Source organism: Patiria miniata, unplaced genomic scaffold (assembly GCF_015706575.1).
Source record: "Patiria miniata isolate m_02_andy unplaced genomic scaffold, ASM1570657v1 HiC_scaffold_20, whole genome shotgun sequence".
Lineage (NCBI taxonomy): Eukaryota > Metazoa > Echinodermata > Asteroidea > Valvatida > Asterinidae > Patiria > Patiria miniata.
The window spans coordinates 21,883,117-21,903,502 of record NW_024037059.1 but is presented as its reverse complement, the minus strand read 5'-3'; the positions used below and the strand labels follow the sequence as shown (position 1 = coordinate 21,903,502).

The 20,386-nt window shown below is 38.4% G+C and overlaps 1 protein-coding gene across 2 annotated transcripts in view; it reads right to left on the bottom strand.

Annotated features, from left to right (window-relative positions):
* The window catches only part of LOC119728205, a 39,916-nt gene that overhangs the window by 13,756 nt on the left and 5,774 nt on the right, over positions 1 to 20,386 (bottom strand). The gene's annotated exons all lie outside the window — the stretch shown is intronic.

Here is a 20,386-nt window from a genome sequence, read left to right as displayed (position 1 = left end):
GAATATTTCAACATCAGAATTTCAGAGCAACACACTATGAAAATCCATTGAGAGAAAGTATATAAAAAAAATTGGAAAAGAAGAAGAAAAATCCAGAAAACAAATATCTGATTTCAGCAACAACACATTTCAACCTCAATCACGTATCTATTTCTCCGCCAACCCTTCGGGGGGATAACGAACCAAACATCAAATCACAATATGCCCTCGCACTCCTACTGCGACTGCCACACTCATTTGGTGCAGCACAATCAATCCTGGGGTGTTTTTCTTGTTGGGCTGTACACGAGGAACGTGCTTGCTGCGTCCTTTTAGCAGTGAACACTAAAAGGCTGTCATCTCTAATTTGGACACACCCCAGGCAGTATTTGGGCTGTTCCATCTGCCTTCTTCCTCTAGCTTGAAGAAGCACTATGCCTATGATAGCACTGATTTCAAATTGCACAAGTACATGTGTACGTACAAAAGAAATTTGAAAAGACTTGAAGTACCATATGTACATCTGCAGGGTGTCTAAAAAAACCAGAACTGTGAAAGCATCCTCTTTTTCACAGCTTTTAAAAAAATACAAATTTAGAGAGTATAGTCCATTAGCTTTTCAACAACGAAAAAATATCTTCAAATCGGGTAAATATTTATTGAGTTACCGGTATGGCGACTTCAAAATAAGTGCTGATTTTTCAATCTGTCCACGGTCTCAATTGTCACTTGTTAGGAATGTAATGGATTTGGTGTGAGGCTAGTTTTGCTTTCTTTAATGTTTTCATCTTTCTTTATTTATTTTGTTCACTTTGTTTTTTTAATTTTTTGGCAGCAATGGTCATTTCTCCTTTTGGAAGTAATGGTAGTCCTGAAAAGAACTGTTTGGTTAACTTCCTAGATGTTTACTGACCTGCTCTGTCCCTGCCCTCTACTTGGTAGCCTATTTTCACAAATGCAAGTTTTGGCCCTTATTCTTATTGCAGCAGTCAAAATATCAGTCGCCGCGGACAAAATGAAAAAGCGGTACTTGATTCAGTTGGCCATAACTCAATAAATATTTACCTGATTGGAAAGATTTTTTTGTTGTTGAAAAGCTAATAGACTATACCCTCTAAATATGTGTAGAAATTTGCGATGTATTTTTTTTAAAGCTGTGAAAAAGAGGATGCTTTGAGGGTTCGACACCGATGGCACATATGGAGCACCATACTTTAGTTGTACATGTATACTTACATACATGTAGTTTAACAGCGATTTGTGAAATACCACGTGACTATATACTTCACATATTTTGCCTCCCATTTACAAATTTTCATTAACATCTTTCCGAATTGTTACAAACAATTTTTGGTAAGTATGAAATTGATTTTGTTTGCTTTTTTTTGAGAATTAAAATTTGGTAGTTATATTTTGTGGAAAAATTATTTTGGTCAATTTTCGGGGACAGACATGCAAAATAAGCGCGTAATTAGTCAATTATTTTGGTGTACAGACAAACAGACAGACCAACCACCAAGTGACATGTAGAAGCTCCTACCAGAGCTTAAAAAACAGTCAGATCACATTTGTGTAAACACCGTCACTCTATTCCATCAACAGATAAAAGATGGAACTGGTACATGTACAGTACATGTACCTGTGGGTACAGCCAGCATATCAATCACCACCAGTCAAAACATACATGTATGTAGCTACCGGTACATGTATCAAATTAAAAAGGGAATTCTTACATACACTTACATATAACTGTTAAAAACAGTCACTTATTGATTTTGAATGCTGTGATGGCGTAGCTAAATTTGCCACCGAGAGAGGGAGAGTTTTAAGTTTGTCCTAACAAATTTGACACTGTTGGTATTTTTGTCTCCCAATCTCATGCCCTCTCTTTTATCTTCTTTCTGTAGGCTCAATGCACGTGTTTGCTTTATATAGGGACCATTGCTTACAAGCTTTGCTTCTTAATGGATCCCTCTGCAGTATCACTTGTTCGTTAATTGCATCTTTATATATCCATTTATTTATTTATATATTACTTTCTATGATTAACTTTTGTTGGATTAATACTGTGGAAATAAATAAACCTGAACCTGAACCTGAAGTGCATGTCGATTTTATATGAGCATGTGACACCTCAAAATTGGTTGTAATGGGTCAATTTCATCCCATGTAAACATATACAATGTATAGTACAGTGGTACATGTATGTGTATTTTTGTACCATGTACATGTATGTATCTACATTGTATGTACGGTATGCAGTGATTCTTCATTGCAAACAAGTTAAGATGGCACACACGAACTAGCAAAGTCCATGTTCGCAATTACATACTGATTTCCTCTCCCAGTCTTTTGAAGTCCGGAATACACGTGTGCAGTAATGGTCATACTAAATGTCAATTTACAATCATCTGAACAGTACTGTATACTGTACGTACATGTAATTAGGATGTACATTCTGTTTGTACTGCATCCTTTTAACATCAGTACATGATACATGTACATACATGTACATATGTACAGAAGTGATACAGGAATCTACAGAACTTTGTCTCTTTATCATCATACTTGTAGGCCTACATGTACAAGGTAATTTATTCGATAGCAACACATTTTTCATATATTTTTCAAGTTAATGAAGAGGAACGGTAAATTTACATGTACGCACATTAAACCCAAAACTGCACATGAAACATACCACGCAAGGCATAAAAGCAATACTATTCAGAAAAGCCATGGATTATAATTGAAAAGCAAACACAAGTTGCTGATGGGATGCCTTTATAATGACAAGCCCTCAGAATACAGCTGCATACCATCAATAGCTCATATCTCCTGGATTGTGTTCTCAACCATTTGCCCATTAACTCGGTAATAGACGAGGACAACGCAAGAAGCGCGGTCAGTTGATGAGATGGAGAGAGAGAGAATCCAGCCATCAAACCCATCTCAGGCTGATGCACACTCAAGACTGCTCCTAATTCCCCCAAGATGGAAAATTGTTTGTCTCCATGAGGGGGATCATTAAGGCACTCTACATAAATGCGTTATTGATGAGCCAGTGATGTTGAAATACGTGATTATATCACGTAAGGCTGTGTTTACTCCGTACTGTTAGTCTGAGTGTGCATCGATATTTCAGTTTAGCATCCAAAAAACCTTTGAAATCCAAATGAAACCAGAGCTTCGCGTTTGTTGAGTTACAAACACTGGGTGCATCGGGCCAAAAAGTATTTCACAGGACATTGCCCAGTAGTGAATATTTTTATGTCAGAACAGAAAAAGGATGAACGTGAGTCGTTTGTGGAAGAAATTACTGGTAGGTTCGTTTTGATTTTAAGGCTTCTGTCTGTATTTTTTCAATTCACCCCACTTTAACCTTTCAGTAGTCCCGGAAGTAAAGGTCAACCTGGTCAGTCTGATTACAAAATACGAACATCATTGATTATTTTGTGAAAGAAGTGAAAGAAGAAGGTCACTTTTTCAATTAAAATCGCTTGTAATTTGATACCTAATGACGTCATCATGACGTCAGGAATGCATATTGATAGTCAGGACGATGGTTTTAGACCTTGTTGTCAACTCTTGGTGAAGGTAATGTATAAATCTGTTACTGCTAAAGAGTTTGTTTCCCCGAAAGGTCAAGGGGAGTGGAAAACTATTCTGCACCTATCCGACAGATTAAACTGGACGTCTGTATGGGACAGTATCCATAAAAACCCTCTCATGGATGCTGAAGATACAGAGCTTTTGTTTCCATTAAGACATAGAATTTTACCTACGAGAAGCTACTTGAAACGCTATGGCATTCGCGATTCAGATATAATGTAAATATGCCCTTTGTGTAAAAACAGATGTGGAAACTATCGAGCACTTGTTTTTGTATTGTACATGTAATTACACCATTAACACAAGGATTTTTGTTGAATCTACCCGGTATGATCAGAAAATGCACCAAGAACATGTCGTTTTACCTTACTGATCGTAGTAGAATTTTGGGACATAAGATAGTTCTGGTGCCCGAGATCATTGTGAGCAAGATGATTAATGTAATATGGAAATTTTGTTGCAAGGCAGTTCATTTTGAGGAAACAGATGTTCTTAGAACTGATCTTGTTGAGAACTTCAAGCAGCGCTTGAGGAGATTTCTGTTTTTCAAAAGAAGTAGACTCGACAAGGCACAATTTAACAGGTACTATCAAGAAAAAGGGAGATTATGTGACCTGCAATGAGACCAAATCACGTTTTGTTTGTATATTACCTTTCCACAATATTGGCATACTGCTTTGAGTCTCTTCCCTTTTTGTGTATATATACATGTAATGCATACTGGTACATGGATATTGTTTTTTTCTCTGCCTTGGTAGTCTTGATGTAACAGTGATATTGTAAGTATGCGCATTGTTTATGTAATGAATGTAAATTCTGGTTTATTTTTTTATCTAACAATGTTCCTTTTTGTAGTCTTGAGATAAAAGTGATATTGTGAGAAGTATGCTTTGTGCAAAAATGTTATGAGAAATAAACAGAGTGGTATTTGTAACTCCAAAGAGAAGGGAAAAACACATTCAGATCAGGTATGATATGTTCGAAGTTTGAAGTTTACAAGCACTATGATTATTATTATTATATTATCCTGCCTTGTTCTCCTGTCTCGATCCAACCCCCAAGCCATTCTGAGTATAACACAATTTCATTTTACAACCCAACATCAGACGTGCAATGGGAAACTTCAGACAAAACAAATATTACAAGAAGCTGCACCTGGGTTTCATCTACTCGTAGGTTTGCAAAACGTGCCCGTCCATGACGCTCTGGCTCAGCAAATTAAAAAGTGTAAATCCCAGGCTCATCATCAGTAATGACACATTGATAGCACTGCTGGAGGGAGGGTACCTCAAGGCTTGTTGGAACCATTTGCATGATCAAATTTGGCCTGTCGCAAAGTGAATGAGTTTCAAGCTGAGACGCAGGATTCATAAAGTAAAATGTGTTTCACATTTGGAAGTGTACACATGAAGTACAGAATTTGAGCTGAATGTGCCGACTATTTTAATTGTCTCCATTCACATTTCGCCTGTTCAAAAAAAGGGGTTACTGCTCGCTACATGTAGATGATGAGGAATCAGCTTATACACAGTGCATGAGGGAAAGCTGCATCTATGTCTAACTTAACCCTAACCACCCCAACTCTATCAAAATCCATCCCCCCATTTTGGTGGATTTTGGGGGACTTGGTCCAGAAGGGCTCGCGTGTCTAAGTATTGATGGAGTATGATGGACTTGGGCCTAATGGCCTGAAGCAGTGCTAGGGGTATCCGATTGATTTTGCCTAGCTTCCTGTACTGCTATTGTGATAAAAGCCATGTGTAGCAAGTCCATGAATGTCAACCAGTTCGTCAGTGGTGGATTCCATTATGTCATGTACAGTTTTGTATCGGACACACAGTGATTGATGGATTTTGATGGACTTGGTCCAGTTCCTAGTAAAAGACACTAGAGAGTTAGGGATAAAGCAGAAGAAAATTACAAGAAAAACCTCCTGTTTGTTTACATCTGATGTGGCAGGGCTCCATATTTGGCATTGTACATGTATATTTTAAGTATCACATTTGAACAGCCAAACTGTCAATACACTGTAAGATATCAGGTCCCGTGCATTCATGGTGATCCTAGAACATGCATGTACACACACTTTTGAAGAATGTTTGAAAAGAAATGTGTGACTTGAATGATGATTAGCAGTCCAACGGCTCGATTTTCAAGGATCAACATTATGTACCCTAAAATTTCATCGCACAATTATTACATGAAAACAGCAAATTTTCAAGGTACTACCGGTATACAGTGTACATGTATGTACAGTGTACCAGTACAAATAATTATTATCATTTTGTGGTTAACGTTTTTTTGAGCCGAAGAGGCCACATTCACTCAAGAGTGTTCCTTTAAGCTTTCATCTGGTCGGTGCAGCCCATCACAGTTCACCTGTCTGCATTCAGAATTCAATCTTTTCTAGATATTAACTCACACTTCTGTTGATCTTACCCTCTCCTTGTTAATTTCTGATTGCATCACCGCAGCCCCCACCGAACGACTTGCGGAATTGATTTACTTGTTTTTCTCTGATTTTCTCTGCTTCAGTGCTTTACCTTTTTGGCTTCTTATGTATCGCTAAACTTATTATTCACTTTCTGAGGTTGGGGGCCAAGAAGGGGAAATAGGGAGGAGTACAGTGCTAAATGAGCTCCTACATGTACATGTACGGTATTTTGTATTACGGAAAAAGAAAGATAAAATATGAAAGTACCGTACATGAACAGTGGCTTACTGATCCAATTTGATGATGCATATTGCTGATACAATTTCATTATCAGAAGAAAACAGATTGAACATTTTGTACATGGTACCAATCTGCTAGTCTGACTATCACCCGTTCTCCACACAGCCCATCTCCGGTAGAACATCGGATACCGGTGTACCGGTATATCTAAGCATGCGTGACGTCATTTCATTCCAAAATCGGGACTAAGATTGTGATTGGTCAATTTCGACACCACGTTTTTGTAATACATATATGCATAATAATCTGTACAAATATGCTAAGTATGTGGGCGTGATGTTTATGCATGCAGGGAGCTTGCATTACAGGCGTATCGAAGGCACCTGCTGATTGGTCAGTTTCTCGAGGTCATATATGCAGTCTAGTTGCACAATTAACCCTAACCGCCCTGAATCCTCCAAAATCCTTTTTGCAAATTGGAGGAATTTGCAGGATTGAGGTTACATGGCAAAAGTGCGTTGCTGATTTCGGAGTACGCACTGTGTCAAGGTCTTGGGCCGGACCTTGTGTTGTTTATGCTCATCCGTGCATAAATTCAGTCCTTGATTATACTTGACAACCTCCGTACTGCTCCAGGATGTCACCGCCTCTGCCTCAGCCTATTGACAGTCATAGCCAGAGGATTTTGCAGGATTCAGGCAGTGGTCACCCCTCCATGGACCATATTCAAGAAATAACGGAGGAATTTGCAGGATTGAGGCTATATGCTATTTTTCCATGGGGCCAATTGGAGGATTTTGCAGGATTGAGGCTACATCCTAGCAAAAAGGCCTAGGGAGTTAGGGTTAATCGCCGAATCTGTTTACCTATTAGACCATGGTCGGCTTCGCCAGGGCCAGGGTATATTACATACCAGTAGGCTACCAATCTGCAAGGATAATCTGTACAAATATAGACCAACTGCAGCTTCATACATATTTCAGTTTACAACCGAACGAGAATCATCAATATTCACTGCACTTACAGTTACACTTTCACAATCAGAACTGAGATGGTATACAACTCTCTAAGATGTACGTTCTTCCTCTTCTCATATTGAATGATGAGAACTTGATCAAATTACGAGCTGAAGATGAACTTCAGAGCTCGCACTTCTCCGCGTTTCGTCTTGCCATTGATTTTTGCATCTATCCCCAGGCAAATTTAATAAATGAAGGAAAATGTAAGATGACAAGGCAGATAATCTTTAAGTAGCATCGTACCATACGGTACAAACAAGTCACATGCATGTGCATGTTACTTGCACATTCAACACATGGAGCTACCGGTACATGTGTACATGTAAATTCTGTTTTATAAAATAAAAATCATTTTACAGCCAACCTTTCTGCGGTATGTAAAAGGCGGTACAATTTACCATTATGTTAATTGTTATAACTAAAAAAAAAAAGCTAAACAAAAACTCACAGATTGTCAAGCACAATCTAACCTGGCACAGTTAAACAAAAAGAATGTTTGTAGTACATCAAGTACATAATTATGTACTTTCCTCTGCTCAAACTTGAAATGTACATGTATGTTGCGTATTATGTTGCAGAACATTCCACTATGTACACAGAATGTACCGCACACTAGGTTACAAACCAACAATGGGATGAACTGAAAATCTGAACCTGAAGATCATTTTGTTGAGACAACATTGCACCTAATGCTGTAAACTTCAGTGAAACTGTCACCAAGATCCGCAGTATTTTCACAACGTTGTCCCTAGTCAAGTTACACACCCTACATGTACATCTCACACATCGAATGCATACCACACTAGCTGACCTGGCCTATGGTTAGGTCTGGACAACACACTCCTTGAGGTCCTATAAGGTCACAAGATGCATTCTTCTACAGGTGAATGTCAAGAACTACAAGTACCGGTACATCTGTGATTGAACCTCAAGAACATGTACGTGTACATGTACATGTACATGTACACTGTGTACATGTACTCTCTATTTCAACATTTTGGAGATTCATTCAATACTCAATAGATAGTTTGCACTGCAGCCATCTTTGAGGTGCGTGTGTTCAACACAGGAATGCAACTGGGAAATCACAAAAAAAGGAGGAAATTCAAATTTTTTCCAGACTTTGTACAGTGTTTTTCTATTTTCAATGGCACACATGGGAACTAAAAAAAGAGGAAATTAGCTGATCCGAGGAAAAGTTGCATGCCTGTCAACTGGGATACGCATGAAGAGACATCTTGTGCATTCATGAATTAAAATACACAGTCTCAAAGATACACGAGTTATTCTATAAATCAGGGGTCCAAAGTGGGGCATTGCATTGAAAGGGCTTGAAAACTTGAAGTTATTTTAATTATGGTCAATGTTGCTTTTCATAATATGAGATGTATTTACTTCCATCAGGGTGGTAAAGTGCAAACCTTTTCAACAGAAAGGAGATCCTTAATAACTTCATGTCATCTGGAATATTCAAAACACTATACTATGGCTTTACACATACCAGTAACACTAACAGGGACACTACAGGACACCGTGTTACATGTGAACTTCAATATTACAAATGGTCATATATTTTTTATTTCTTAGCATTGCTGTCTTGTTGTTTTCTCACCCTTTTATTTAATGAACAGAATTGTAAAATACCACGGAAAAGTAAACAATGTGACCATGAAAAACACTTTACACACAGCAGAATTGATTCACACGTAACAGGGACACGGGGACACCATATGTTACATTATGTGAAACCATAATTGGGGAGCAACATATCACATCTTCACACATTTATTTCTTTGAAAATTGTATCTCATCTTGAAATTGAGTTTTGACCCCAAAAAATGGCATAGTTTACCTTTTAAGGAGGCAAAATTGTAGCTTTTTGAGACTGTAATTTTTGATCCACTTTTTAGCCAAAAATATGAGAATTTTCGGCTTATTTTTTAACCAAAACAGGAACTAAATGGGATCAAGATAACAAATGTGTAGGTTTTATCAATGCAACTTGTCTTGGAGTTTGTTACACATAAAGTATTAACTTTAATACATTTCCTATTTAGTTATAAAACAAAAAAGACACATTTTCCTATTGGACCCCTAATTTATAGAATGACCCACATACATGTACATGTACATGTACTGTACATCATGTACATGTACCGGTAGCTGCTGAATAAATGCAATTAATCTATTGAGTATTCAGTCATAGGGATGCTGCTGCAGCCCCATTCTGAATGTGCATGGTCAGCATTTTCACCATTCACAGCCTTTTGTTTTACAAATTGCATTTTTGTTCAGTTGTTGACCAGTTGACTATGTATTGCTGTTTATGTCCAAATGCTGCAAATGGTACGTGTACAAGTAATACAAAATAATGCACATGTACTGTACATGTACACGTGTACATCTTGGGCACGATATTGCGTGCTGATATTTTCTTTTTCAAGTGCGTTCCAAAGTTATCCAGAAAAGAACTCTGTAAGATGTGAATAAAAATGTGTTCATGTACTGCATGATGCACACACAGAACTGCTTCCATTTACACACTGTACAGACTAAATAACTGAAATTCTTGGATCTTAATGAATAGTGAGGACTAGCCCGCTCACTGTGTACAAAATTTATGTCTGTATGTACCCGGTACATACCGGTACATGTATGCCAGGTACTTGTTTATGTACATGTATGTGTTCGGTACCTAAATGAAGCCCAATTTATGGGTTTAAGAACAGCCTTTCCCGCTCATTTATACAGCAGGCCAAAGAACATAAATTTAGAAAATCCATAATATTGTAAGCATGCATGTATTGTAAGCATGCAAGTACATAATGTATGCATTCTTGTTCTGTAACTGTGGGGACTACATACATGTTGTCCCATGGCATTATGGGGACCAAAGTCCCCATAACTCAGTCCTAAGTTTTCTGACAATAAAAAACTTCCTCATAACGCGCCCAGTACAGTACTGACATGATGCATATGCGTACATGTACATGACAAACATTCAGTACAAGATGTAAGTACAACAGGTTAGAGAAATAACTTCATTCAACAAAAACACAAGGAAAAAAACCAAAAAAACCCATAACACTGGCCTTATGGTACACAGTATGCAAGTACAATCCAGTTTAGCTGTGATGTACAGACCATGAATGTGTTCTATAGACAGAAATACCATAGACTGCACAACAGCTACAGGTACATTTGTACCGTAGGTGTTGGCTTTTTGAACCACGGTGCGCCTCGATTTATCGTGCATTTCTTGCTTTACCGCATGACTTTTGTAGAAGTATATCCATGGGAAATATAAAAGTGCTCAACACTGACACCCTTCAGTGAAAAGATCCATTTGCTCGCCAAAAAATTCCGAGTGGACCTTGTCGAGCTTGAAAAGCTGAATTGAGTCCTGATTGAATTAAGGATCTCCCCCATCACTTACTGTGCACATCGAATGTCACTGAGAAGGAATGGCAAGGATCCTTCTTGTCACACCATGCATGAAGATAGCTAACCCCGGGCAAGAACACAAACACGTCCTTCCAGATTCAGCACAAACCATGGACTAGGATTTATGTACTGAAGGGAATAGGGGGAGGATCGCTGCCTATGCTTAATGCCAGTGCTGGAATGGACTCAGGAATAACGCATGCCTTTTCTTTCCCATCTCGTCAGGTTAATTAAGTTCTTGCTGAACTGGCAACACTCCGGAAGTGCTCAAAGGAAGATTGGGGAAGCTCCCTATAATTCAAGAAAGCCAAGGTACATGAATGATAACGGTGCAAGACAGAGAACATTGTAGCAAAGTTATAGCCTTGCACATCTGTCAGAAGAGGGAAATGAATGAGACTCCCCAAGAAAAGGAAGATGGGCTATTCTGCTCCAAGAACTACATACACGTTCATCTACCACATACCGTTACATGTTGCTCTGCATAGAGAATTCAGACAGAGCTGTAGACACTCATTTAGAGTATGATTTGTCACAGTGGTGCCAGGAATTGGTTAGAGGAGACTGAGGAGATGAGAGTTGACTTGAGCAGAAATTAGTGAAATGTCTGGGTACCAAGCAGTTCAACCACACAAGAAACAAAATGAAGTGTGCATGTACACGTACCGTACTTGTACCTTGCACAATGTACAGCAGGGTATTCACTAAGAAATTACAGCACATGAGCAGTGCTACAATTAATGTACTTTCACTATTTTGCGATTGTCCTGTTGTCCAGAACAGCCGAAACATTCTCCTCCCCAACTGATTCGTACGAACATGTACACATATGTACATATGTACTGGTAAGGTTGGTCTGTGGCTTGACACAGCTTGTTATTGGTGCAAACATTTCCAAACTACACGTACATACCCATAAATGTGTACCCTGGCAATTCCACGGTAGCACATGTTACATTTGGAGCTAGCACCATTCTATGGCAACGCACTGGACTTACTCCGTGCTAAAGGCCATACTTCCCTGATAGCGAGAATATACTGAAATTATCTTCTTTTTTTCATGGAAATCATTTGGCCTCAAACTCAGCATGCAGGTTCACTTACCCCTGCGATTTCATTTCTCGCCAAAATTAGGACTTCCCCGTGGTTCCTTCTGGTGTAATTTCTTTCTTAATTTGGGGCACGAAGCAGCGGTTCTATCATCAATTGCAAGCCTGCGAGTCGTTTCAATATATGGCAGAACATTTAACAATACAAGTTCTCAGTGCTATGGATAGTTCTTGTGCCCACGTATTCTCAACCAGAGAAGACCTAGACGTAAGCTTTATAGACAGGAAGTTTGGCTACGATGGTTAAATCACTTCTGCGCAGATGCATACTGTCACGGGCAACACACGTACCAGTAGCTGTTTTGAGCAGTATCATGAACTTTGGAACCAAAATTGGCATTGCATCGCACGTCATTAAGTGAAGTTCTTCTAGTGTGTTTCATAAAACAGTCGCTGGGGATTGTTTGTCGCCGTGACGTTTCATGATGTTACGTGACGCGTGGGACGAATTTTAATATCGTAGCCAAACCTCCTGTCTAGAGCTTACGGTTAGGTCTTCGCCGGTTCAAAATACGTGGGCACAAGGCGTAGCCATAGTACTGAAAACCCATGTTGTTGATGATCTGCCATATTGAAACGACTCCTGACACTCGCGACCGATGACAGAACAGCCGCTTCATGTCCCAAATTAAGAGACAAATTACACCAGAAGGAACCACGGGCAAGTCCTAATTTTGGCAAAAAATGGAATCACATTGGTAAGTGGACCTGCATGCCAAGTTTGAAACCAAATAATTTTCAAGAAAAAAGAACATCGTTTCAGTAACTTCTCGCTGTCAAGGAAGTATGGCTTTCAGCACAGAGTTTAGTCCAGTACGTGGTCATACATGTAGATTGGGGCTAAATTTGAAGCGGGTCTTCTGTCAACTCTGTGTTATTATTTTATAATTTACGTTGGATATTTCTCACAGAAGATCCCGTAAAATTAAGTGACTTCCAACTACAACCAAAAAAGGGCCACCAAATGAAATTCCGTTGGATTGGCAATAACTTTTTCATTGGTTACTCCATGGAGCTGTATGTGTTTTATAGCTCCATGGTTACTCACATTATACAAAAAGGACATGGAAAATACTTAAATACCTTGCATTTGACAGTATTCTTCACACTGTGCACTGATGTAAAAATCTGTTTAGTGCCCTTACTTTATTAGGGCATTTATACATGTAAGTCATATTCTACCATTATAATTATAAAAAATAATCAATCATAAAATCTCTAGAGGGATATGTTGGTAACTCACATTACGATAACTCATGTTAAAGTTTGTCTGCCCATCTTTTATAAAATACAAGTTTAAACATTTTCTAATAATTGAACAAAAAAAACCTTTGGCACAGAATATGAACCTGACCTCTTCCTTAAAAACCAAAAAATCACAATAACACTTGCATTTGTATGTATAAACAAGGTGCCAAAATGACTACCTAAAATTCATAATTTTTTGCAATTTTTTTTTTTTGGGGGGGGGACAAAAAGAAACATTTACACAAACCATATTCCATCTCACTGGCACATCCCTCAAATGAAAGGTCTTGCTGCCCCCTTTAATTTGATACCAAATTTGAGGTTATGGTGCTGGTAATTTTAAGATTTCATAAATTTTCCAGTTTTAACCATGTCCACATTCTCTTGGAATATTGCCCGCATACTTCAGCCTGGTTTGGGGTTGGCTGTACAGTGTTATACACATGTTGTAATTGTTCAGTGAACAAAGCGTGGTTCTTGTAAGCATCTGCACTGATTTTCCTTGACCATGGAGAAAGGAAAAGGTCACTGGAAAAACAAACATCTTTTGAAAATAAACCCCGAGTACCATGGCCGCCCTGGTTTACAGGTAGCGTCATACATACACTCCAGATGATTACTAGTACAGTGTTTATTTCCTTTGGCTAATCCTCCCGTCAATACATGTACTGGTATATTAAATTTATATTTATAAGGTGAACTTTCATGATCACATTATATGCCATAATATACCAGAATATAAAATTGGATAACGTTTCGTACTTCAGGAAGTGAACAGTACATGTATGCACTGTACATGTTTTGAAGAGTTACATGTCCCCGTTTACATCCCTTATTAATTCTTCTACTGGAAAATATCTTAAAATGAACATAAACACTTTATGTTTTCATATTTACATGGCTTCAAATGCCTGGCCACTGTGTGGATTTCCTTGTGCTTCCTTCCCTGTAAATTCAGCTACTGGCTAAAGCCTGATGAGCATACATTACACATTTTGTTGTTCTGCTCTCAGCATTCAGACGCCATGTAAATTTGCCTTTAGTTATTTCTCTCAAATGGGTGCCCATCTCTTCACTCTATGTTTCTAGGAAGAGTAGCTGTCTATGTCTCCCTAGATGAGTCACAATATCAACACGCCTGGCCATTTACACCGTGTCCTGCCCCCCCCCCCCCTCCTAGCATCATGTCGCAACATCCACCTGAAAGAACTGACAGTTATAATCCATTGCCACTGGCTAAGTAATCTTAGGGGAATGTTACATTCAGGAAGCTTGACACTCATAGAGTGTTATTCTCCAGAAACTAGCGCAAAAACGCCTGCATACACAATATACACATTGCACCTACATGTGTGTACCTACAAAAAGAAAATTCAAAATCAAAGGCACGTAGGAAGATTGGTAAATACCCAGAAATTAGGCTCCTACAGCTTTAGTGAGTTAAACTGTACATTTTGTAAGCTTGCTCATGAATTATACATGTAATACACGTACGTACATAATACCATGGAGCTATTAAACACATGGAGCTATTAACACATACATTTTGTAGCTCCATGCTCCATGATATTGATAATACGTACAACCAAATATCCCCTATAATCAATATTATCTCCAAAACAATTAACCTTAAACTATTAATTTTACAATACATGCTAATATCGATTGATTTATACTCCTAATGTTGATTCTGCTATAATAAAGAGTAAAAGTTGACATTCTTTGTGACCCCCCCCCCCACCCCATGAAGTGGTATCATAATTTGGAAGAAAACGTTCATTGAAGGTGGTTTTTCATTTGTGCGTTAGCAATGGAATCCAGTTACGAGACCCAAGAAATTGTGCATGATATAATTGTGTACATGTATGTTTTCTGTTTTTTCTTCAAAATGTATTGTATCCGGTGAGCTAAAACTTTCACAAGTTGGTTGTTCCCAACTGAAGATTTTGAGCAATTTGTTGCACAAAAAGCAAACGATAAAACGTACTTAGAACTAGCACTTTGTACACAAGTCATCAATATGATCACATTTTCAGGCCAATTATTGTTGGTACACTCCTGTTTTCAAGGGACTCATTTGTGTTGATTTTGCACAACTTTCATGAGCTGTAAACAGATGCGGTACATGTTTTGTACCAGGTACATGTACATGTACATGTACCGGTAATCTACATACTGTACTGAGCACACAGTGATTTTTTTTATGTGGAGAAATTACATCACCCATTTATCCCGTCACAGATTAATTTTACTTACATACTTAAACCCCCCGACTATGGAATAAATTGCCTTTCAGTAATTTACTGTTATTAAAACAATGCACAATTATGTATGTACAATGACTCATGAGCCATTGCACACAAATACATGTATCACATTGAGCTGAGTAATTAAGTGCCATTTAAAATTATCAATGTTTATAAATTTCAAATTCCCCCCCCCCCAAAAAAGTTGTTTTTGACCCACCCACACACCTCAATATTTGATCTATTCAATACAATCCCTAAAATGTACAGTTGTATGCCAGTGATATAGTGTGCTGAAGATATACGTCTGTGGCTAAGAGACATTTTGTGTTTCATCAGTTGATAGGATAATTGTTTTTCTTTTTTGAAAAGTGAATTTCGATTTCAATTACCTTTATTTTCCTTGACCCGCCCACCCAACTTTTCAGAAAATTTTGAATTTAATTCCGAATGTTCCCTAATCAGCTTGAAATGTGCAAAGAATAAATGCATGTAAGTTCTTTGCATTGCACTTTGTAAACTGTTACATGAAAATGGACACACATTTAGCTAAACTGTACCTTTTAGAACTTGATCATGTTGATACACACGTATGCCAGTATGCATGTACTTTCAACATACTGAGTACGCAAACTTCATCTGCACTATGCATGTGTACACATGGACAGATTATCCACGACCATCTTGTACACGTAAACAGCAGGGAAGGAGGACATGAAGGCCTTCCCCCTCCTCAAGAACGTACTAGACATGAGAAAATGTGTAACATGATGCCTCCTAGCATAGAAACACAATCAGTAGCAAACCACTTATTAATACAGACAGGAAGAGTCGTGGTTAGTCAGAGTGTACCGTATTTATAGCATAGATATTACATTCATACAGCACTGGTCTAAATGAATACTCTGCATTTTCTTGTTGCAAGTTATGGAATTGATGTATTCATTTATTTACTTTTTTTAAACTAAAACTAAAGGGTACAAAACTGACAGAAAACATCCCACTTACATACACGCACCAAGGAAGAAATTCACACAAATTCTAAAATTTGCAATTATGTTTGGTACATTAACATTGATTTCATACGAAAATCACCCTCGACAGAGGCAGTTGTGAAATCGTTACTAGGATCTCAATTTATGGAAACTGAAAAATCGCCTGACGTTAAAGAGAAATATCAATTCGAAAATTGACCTCTCACTTCCGAAAATCTCTGCGAATGCTGTATATTCCGATAAAACAATATTCTGGGATCTTGATTTCAATTCAAAAGTTACTGAGTCATGTTTTGAATTGTGATTGACATCAGCGTCCGGGACATTCAGCCGATCGCATCTTGCGAAGTCACGCTCTGAACCATTGAACTAAAGCAACCGCGAGTGCGTCGCCTCAATGCTTGCACGTGCATCGATCCACAACTTCACTGAATTAACAACGAACTACTGACGGAAATTTCCAAAAATGCATCTTTAGACACATCTTTGCAAATCACCTTCCCAGTTTTAGTGTTTTCTTGAAAATGACAGCATGGCAGAAAGAATAATTTTACAGGGGGTTTAGTGCCATTACTAAACCAAGTACATGTACGGTATGCTTTTCAACAAAAATGTTGTCAGTTACTTTAAGGATAGCTGCAAATATTATGCTCTACATTGAAAGAGCATTTTTTTTTTAATACTCAACCAATTTTTTATACTCTTTCATAATACTCGTTTGTAAAACAATAACAGCTTTCAGAAATACAAATCTTCAATGCAGAGTAGCGATTTTTAAAAGGGAAAAGAATTGGTAACTGGAACCATTCACTAGGTAGAGTCTTGGCAGTATCACTTCCAATCTGCAATTCACTTCAGGGCGCAGAAAGAATGTGATAATAGACAGTTCACACTGCACAAACCGTTCCCTGCGGAATAAATTCAACAGATGTGAAATTGATGGTTCAGGTTACTCTGCCACACAGTGTACAGTTTCTGACAGTTAATAAAAGAGGTAAAAGAGCAAATGTTGACTGTTTTGTCTGAGAAGTCAGGCGAAAGCATTTAAAGGAAACCTACGGTATCTGCATTATAAAAAAAGGACCTACACCGTACATTGTACATGTATGTTCACGCGATCTTCCTAAATTTGACTTAAACCTACATGTACATTTGTACATACTGTAGTATACCGGTAGCACAAGTAATTAACTATGTTTTCAAACCTACCGGTATTTAATTTACAAAAACTTATTATAAGCACTGCAGCACTTGATTACATGAGCGGTACACGTTGTTAAGTTTTTTAAAAACTTCAAGGAATTTGTCAATGACTGCCATTGTTGATTTATCTTGTCAATCATGCCGGTCTAAAGATACATGTCAGGGCAAGCGTCAGCCTTTGTTTGTATGTAAATGGCTAAACGTTTGAACGTTTAAACGGTTCTTCAAATATTTGCTAAACATTTAAAAATTAAACGCAAAGTCACATCGTTACAGTTTACTACGCTATCGGTCAATTTTGTGTTACATTATCGGTCAGTGATGCAGAATCAGTCAATTTTTGTGACATTATCTGTTGGTAATACGTTATCTGTTTGTTACTACATTTGTACACAAACATATTAGGTGTGCACTTTGCAAGTATACATGTAGCTTGTACATGTACATGTATACACGTACTATGTAATGTAATTAGCCCTCCCTCTCTCAGCGACAATCTGGAGAGAGTTACCCTTTACATGTACGTCAAAATCTATCAGGTGATAGGTTTTAACAGTTCTGTAAATTGGCCTCATATTTATCCGAGGGTACCACGCCTTGGCTGACATTGATAGATGTGGTGGGTCAGCACTGGTGATGAGTGCCTGTCAATGATGGATTTAGCTCAGTAACAATGAAGGCACAAAAGGTTGACTCATGCATTCCAGCCAAACAAAGGCATCACCCTTTAAGACGGCTGCTACACAAGCTGTAGCAGTATTAATGGTCACCCTATCTATCAAACCACTTCGACAGACTTTATTAGTTAACCCGCGAGCAAGAGTGGAACATGTAATAATGTAGTGCTGTGTGGAGTGGTATACTGTACGACACAGTACGCCTTGCATTTTCCGTGTTCCACGAGCGCTATAACGAATTTATCTTCAAGCAAACTTGACGCGCAGTAAAGTTGGACCTACGGTAGCATGCTTTATTACGTGCACGTTTTAGCGGATTAGTGCATGCAGCTGGAATGTCACTTGCATAGGAATAGCGCACTGGGTGCGATATGGTATAATATCACACTGTTGTTGCCATGGTTCGACCAATCAGAATCGAGGATTCAAGTTTGTTTGAAGATAATGACAGTTTTGGTGACCAACCTGTACAAAAGCTATGGAAGAGAAGTGGATAGATTTTTTGACAGTTTGTGACAGTTATATCAGTAGAAGTGGGAGGGCTAAAGTGCTCTATGACATAACAAAAAAACATACTCGGAACATGTAAATTTGTACTGTGCATGTACCTGCACATACACTTCATGTATATTTCACAGTATTGAACTTCTATTCTTACTACCTAATGAACCTCCCTGGAAGATGAAGACTGAAAAACAATAACTGACTGCACACTCTGCAATTCAAATAAAATCCAAGCCTGCCAAAAAACCATGAATCCTAGAGCTACATGCAAATGTACAATGTACAAAATGTACATTTAGTCAGCAGCAACTCCCGAACAACAAGACCGACGTCTAATGAAGGCAGGCAGAGTACACTAAAAAACAACTCCCCTACCCAACACCCCCCCCCCCCATCTTCCCACCTCTACTTGTACCATATCTGATTTCAGTTAAGGGAGATAGCGTGCCTACTCCTCTGATGCTTGTCCGCAGCTAGTAATCCCTTGATCAGATTTCAGCTGATGCACTGTGGCGGCATCCTTCTTGCCGCTCTTGATTGGAAAGTGGAGAAGCCTTATCGACGGCTTTGCCGATATTAGCAAATAACTATACCAAGTTGGTTTTCAAGACATGATTAATGGCATGTGCTTGGATGTTGTTTTGGAGCAAGGCAGGCACACGTACACTGTATCGTACACTGTATCGTTATTTTGGAGGCAGGATGGAAAATTCTATAAATCTAGGGTCTGGCAAAGTGCGACATTTTTCCTGTCCCAGTTAACACCAAACTTTTAAATTTGCTGTTTAGTCTTAGGAGTGCATGCAGACTCTTATTTTATGTCAGATTTAACAGGGACAGGAAAAATGTGGACCCCAAATTTATATAATGACCCATGCACAATGCAAATTGAGACAATTTGTGGTATCAATGACAGTACTAATTAGGCCTTTTCACAAACCTGAATTGTTACTAACCGAGAATCAATTTCTCAATAAATTGGAATCACGATTTCGATTCCAATTTTGGAAGCGATTTTGACCCGGAATTACCCAAGCCTCATTCTTGCTAGTGTGAAAGGGGTTTCTGAATCTCAGGATTTGACCCGGGTCAAACGTGGACTTTTGTCGATAAGTGTGAAAGGCCTAATAAGATTGCATGTGGACATTCCAAACAGTATTTTAAGCCTATAAGAATTTAGCAACACCAAACTGTACACTTCTGCTGAACCTACGGTACGTGTACATGTCCAATACACTTCAAAAAGGCTAATTTCCCACCAGCATGCATGCTTATCTCCCTGTAGAAAATAACAGAGCCCGCCAACTTGATAGCGACTACGTGACTATGTTCGCATACATATTCTTTGAGATCCGATGCCTGTGTTCAAGGATTTGATACATGAGAAGAAGGATGCAGAAGTGCATAATGATACGGGCACATGGATCGGTCAATACCCACACTAATAAGCTCCCATAGGGCATTTCCACCATGAGGAGGATGGCACAGGGAAAACTTTAATATGACACACTGAATGGAATAATGCCAAATTGATCTTCCCCAAAATAATTTATACGTACTCTGTACATGTAGGTATGCTTCAAATTTTACCCATTCAAAAACATGCATATATTTTCTTTAAAAATATTGTCCTGAACCTACCGGTACAAACACACGGTACATGTGGAATTTCAACTGCA